Source organism: Myotis brandtii, unplaced genomic scaffold (genome assembly GCF_000412655.1).
Source record: "Myotis brandtii unplaced genomic scaffold, ASM41265v1 scaffold412, whole genome shotgun sequence".
Classification (NCBI taxonomy): Eukaryota; Metazoa; Chordata; class Mammalia; order Chiroptera; family Vespertilionidae; genus Myotis; species Myotis brandtii.
This window is the reverse complement of record NW_005365832.1, coordinates 2,029,765-2,035,071: the sequence shown is the minus strand read 5'-3', so window position 1 is coordinate 2,035,071 and position 5,307 is coordinate 2,029,765. Positions and strand designations below refer to the sequence as shown.

Sequence of the window (5,307 nt, the reverse complement as noted above, 5' to 3'; positions counted from 1 at the left end):
CCTTTTTAATTTAAATTTTGCTCTTTTTTTCTTTTTTTTTTTTCCCCCCCCCCCCCCCCGGTGGATATTAAAACGTTCCCCTTAGCAGTTTAAATGAATGCAATTAGGATCAACAATTGCTTTTCTGTCTTACCAAGGGGGAGTGTCCTGTTGTGACTAATGGTAAGGTTATGAATTGGTTGTAGTCTCCAGGCAGGTATGAGTTTAACCAGGTAAATTAAAAGGAACAGACCCAACTCTGTTGTAAATCAGGGGGATTAAAACACTCGTGGGAACGGCCCCTCCTCCCAGGGAGTGAGTGTCACTGAGTACTTCGTAAGGGATCTTGGTTGCATTGTCTTGAAGTTTACTACAATTTCCCATTTACCCCTCAATCAAGGACCCATCGGTCGTGTATTTCCCCCGTATCTCTGTTGGAATGCCTCGGTATTAGTCAATAAAATACAGTGTTGTTTTCTTGTCTGTTTACTCCTTAGAAAAAGAGTGGTGTATCTATTGTTGCCAATTATAATGCTGGCGAGCACAGAGCTTTCCGCGTGCCCGGCGCCCGGCGCTGTCCTAACTGGTTACAGATGTTAACTCATTTATTGCTCACAAACCATGTGAGGCATAGGTACCATAATCCACATTGTATGGCCGAGGAGACCGAGGCACAGAGAGGTTAAATAAGTTCCCCGAGGACACACAGCAAGGAAATGATGGAGCCAGGATGCAGATGTTCAAACCCAGTTATTCTGCTTCTTTGAAGCAGTGGCTTATCACTACCCTTTGCCCCTCGGTGGCATGATGAGGTATTTTCATGTCTATGGCATGGTTAGGTGTCATAGTGGGTTATTATTAAGGATATAAATAAAAGCCTCTATAAGGCCTGGCCCAATAGAACTAGCCCAGCTCATTAAAATGCTACACAATCCCCCCTCCTTTTCCTTTATTTTCTTCTGGTGGTAGATTGGGGGATGAGAACTTCAAAGACATTGCAGGTGCCTTCTACTTAATCTGAAGTATTTTGATGCTTGTGGAAAAGTGAGATGATTTAATTTCATCTATAATTGCATGAGGAATTATAAATTATGCCTTCTAAAGTACCTATGACACTAAACCACAAAATGAACAGATAAAACTGATTTGTTCTCTGACAAATCAAGATGGATGGCGGTGTTTTCATTACCAGCGCTGTGGGCGGGGATGGAGCTGCTGAGTGCGCTCCAATCCCACGTGGGCTCCCACGCCCGCTCCCAGGCGGCGCTGCTCGCAGGGCATCCCCAGGTGAGTTACAACCCGCACTAACACCTTTAAAACACGCTGTCACGCGAAGCTCCGCTCCCGTGGAACTTCTGAAGCCATGGGATGCAGATGTAGCTTCTAATCCAGTGATGGCGAACCTTTTGAGCTCGGCGTGCCAGCATTTTGAAAAACCCTAACTTAAATCTGGTGCCGTGTCACATAGAGAAATTTTTTGATCTTTGCAACCATAGTAAAACAGAGACTTATATTTTTGATATTTATTTTATATATTTAAATGCCATTTAACAAAGAAAAATCAACCAAAAAAATGAGTTCGCGTGTCACCTCTGACACGCGTGTCATAGGTTCGCCATCACTGTTAATAGGACTTCTTTCCCAGGCGGGTCCTTTTCCGAAATCAGCGGTTCAATCCCATGGGGAGAAGGCCACTTTCAGGGCATGGCGGTTGGGGTGGGGGGGTAGCATTTAGAAATTCTCTCTTCAGGGCATTGAATGGGCTCCTGGAAGGCTTGTGCTGGCTTTTGCTGGAGGGTCCCTGAGTCATGGTAAGACTGAGCGAGTTCTTCCCGCGGGACAGGAAACCAGCTGCCGGGCTGTGGGTGGAAGGCTAGCACGCAGCCTTGGCACCTGGGGAGGGGAAGCGCTTCTGACAGGACCTGTGTCCCCACGCGGCCACAGTCATGTGCTCGTCCTGAGTTTTCAAAGGCTTTGGAATATGTGGAACCAAAATAGTTCTGTTTGCAGCCCTGGGGATTCTGGGGAAGTGAGAGGGACGATTGGTGATGGGTTGGTAGCTGGTGGCCTTGGTTTTTCTGGGCAGTGGCAGATTTTTCACCGAATTTGCCAGAATCCCTCCCCGGGTCCCCTGGGTGACCCTCCACAGCTGATGTGTGCCGGGTAGGGAGGGACAGGGGTGAAGACCAGGTCTCTTTGGGTCAAGTTGAAAAGCAGAACTCCATTAGGCAGGTAGTGGTCTGTTTCGCCTCAGACTCCAGCCTGATCCGTTCGGACCACAGGAGGGGCCGTCCTGGGGAGCAGGATGTGTACTCGATGCTTCAGGTGATGTTTTCTTCTCAGGTCCACTCTCCGTCCTGTGCAGCAGTGAGTTGGTTGAAAACGATGATCCAGTTTAAAAGTTAGAATTTATTAATTCTGACGACAAGTAGTATTGTCAACATTGAGGATGTAGAAGGAAACCAAGCTAAAATTTGGAAGTAAAGGTCACTGATAGATTCACAGTTGTACATTAGTATTTTAAAAACATATATATTTAATTCCCAACATAACAAATGGTTAAAAGTGTGCTGATTTGCTGGTTTCTTTTCTCTAAGGCACTGTTGGGAGTGGCTCCTGGTGAACGGTTGATTGTCTTGGCTTAGCTCATCTGACAGATCAGCTGAGAGCTGTTTAATGGGGCGTAATGGCTCAATCTCCAATTCTGTGTCTTCTAGAATTTTCTTCTCATTGAGGACAGGAGAGTAGAGTGCGGTGGTTAGGTGTGTGGACTTAAGAGTCTGACTGCTGGGCTTCTGAAAAAAATTATTGATTGATTTTAGAGAGAGAGAGGGAGAAGGGAGAGAGAGAAAAACACTGATTTGTTGTTCCACCTGTTTATGCATCCACTGATTGATTCTTGTATGTGCCCTGACCTGGGATTGGACCCACAACCTTGGTGTACAGGGATGATGCTCTAACCAATTGAACTACCTGGCCAGGGCTGAATGCTGGGCTTTTAATTTGGTGCTATGACTTTTCAGCTCTGTGACTCTCTGCCTCAGTTTCCTCAATATATAATAGGGGTAACAATAATACCTTCCAGGATTGTTAGAAAGATCCAATAAAACAAGCCATATAAAGTGTAGTATACAGGGTAAAGGCTGGGTACTCCTTGGTTACTATTATAATTACTAGTGTTATTACTTTGCAGTGCAGAAGCCAGATAGGTTAATTTCTTTTGTTTTCTGTAGCTTTCAATAAAAAACAATCCCTCATTCTGAAACACTGGATGAGAATTGCCAGTATTGTTTCCTTAATCTCTTTAATTTCTTATGTAATAAGAAGAACAGATCCTCTGACATTCATGTCTTTTGATCAACAAAATCCTATTCCATGGCAAAGAAAAGAGTCAAGTCCCTTTTTGTGGACAAAGTATTCTGTAATACATCGCCTTTTCCCATGTCCCCCCCAAAGCAGTTCACGCATATTTATATATTTTATTTATTTATAAAGTCACTATAATGCAACTTTCCTCCCAAATTATCTGGTTGAAATTGTGTATTTTAAAAAATGCCATCATTTTTATTAATGACAAATGGAAATGTTTGCCGCCGGCTTTGCAATCAAATGAGCAGCTAGTGTTTTAGTCAGATGACAACTATTTTGCATCCGTTCCATCCTCTCTCTCCTCTCGTGGGTTCTCGATATCCAGTTACTTTTGTACAAGAGCGGACGGGACCACAGTGAAGCCATCTGAGTTAGCCCACCTTCTTTCACTGCTGGGCTGAAACCCAGGCTGTGTTCCCTCCCATTCCCCCTCCGAGATAGTTGCTTCTGTCTTTTCTCTTCTGAGGGGATCCCTCTGTGGACCTGTCTCACCGAGAGTGGGGGGCTGTGGAGTGGAAAGGATGTAAATGTTTTCCCTCGGGGGACATGTGGCCGGTAGGTATTTGTGTCCCGGAAAATTTGAATGTAATGTCTATCACCTTTGAATTCTGGCCCCTCCTTTTCCCTCTCCTTCCTGGTGCATCTCACAGGAGGCAGGTTTGCCATGAGATCCTGTTGCTTTGCGCACTTTTACCTGGGCTCAATGATCGTGGCCTACGAGAGGGTAAAATAGTGACATCTGTGTGACTAAAGAGTCTGATAGATAAAGACGTTAGGTCATGTTATGTCATGTTATATTCAGTTACGTTGTCGCATCATGCAGTCAGCTTGTGACCAGGGCCATAAGAAAGGGAAAAGTGGAAACTCCAAAGTGACAGTTTTAATTTATCCTGATTTATCCACTTATTTTCCTTCACCCTGAAGTCTTTTCCATCCTCACTCTTTCTCTCCCTGCTCTTTGTATTTGAAATAGTTCTCTCTCCCCATCCCTGCCCTTGATTGAGCAATATTCTATCCTGAGGCCTGGATTACCTGTGGGAAAACATAGCATTGGAAGACCTGGTTCGTGCCTGCTAGTACCTGTGTGGTCCCACTGTGTTTTTTGTGTGTTTATTTTAATATTAGAATTCCCAACTGGAAGCTAATAATACTCTAAGGAAAGTATAATTACGAAGGTAAATCGGTATCAAAAATTGCATGGTGTACCTTGAAGTCAAATATAATTATTAGTGGACAGTCTATTTGATAATTACCCATTCATAGGTTTGTATATAAAGGAGTGTTTTTAAAATTGTGTATTTTTAAAATTTATTTATTTCCCCACAAATGGTCATCTAGGAGATCATAGGCAAAACAACCCAGTTTGGTATAAAAGAATAACGGCACCTATATGGAAGTAACTGAAACCCACTGAAATAGAAATAGAATGTTCCTTCTGCCAAATATTATAGTGTGACGGCTGCCAGGTCGCGGTGCCCACTCCCTTCTGGGTCCAGTTGTCCTATTTTTAACCTTCCCAAGGACTCACCCTGCCCAGGCCTGGCCATCTGACAGCCACCTCTACGCTGTGACCATTCACAGTGCAGGGGCAGTGGGGATGCTACCTGTTGGCAGGTGGGGCTGGCGCAGGGAGTGTGCTGGGCCTGGAGGCTCCCTCAGAGGCCTGGGGGAGTAGGATGAAGCATCGTGTTAAGAAGAAGAAGAGCTAGCCTGTCTGGCATGGCTCAGTGGTTGAGTGTCGACCTAGGAACCAGGAGGTCGTGATTCGATTCCAGGTCAGGGCATATGCCTGGGTTGTGGGCTTGATCCCAGTGTGGGGTGTGCAGGAGGCAGCCGATCAATGATTCTCTCTCATCATTGACTAGAGGCCTGGTGCACGAATTCGTGCACGGGTGGGGTCCGGCTGGCCAGCTGGGGGAGGGGACGTGGGAGGTTGGCCACCTGCCCCGCCCCCAATTA

General features: G+C 45.3%; 1 protein-coding gene across 2 annotated transcripts in view; it reads left to right on the top strand.

Moving 5' to 3' along the window:
* The window catches only part of SATB2 (SATB homeobox 2), a 174,151-nt gene that overhangs the window by 33,581 nt on the left and 135,263 nt on the right, over positions 1-5,307 (top strand). The gene's annotated exons all lie outside the window — the stretch shown is intronic.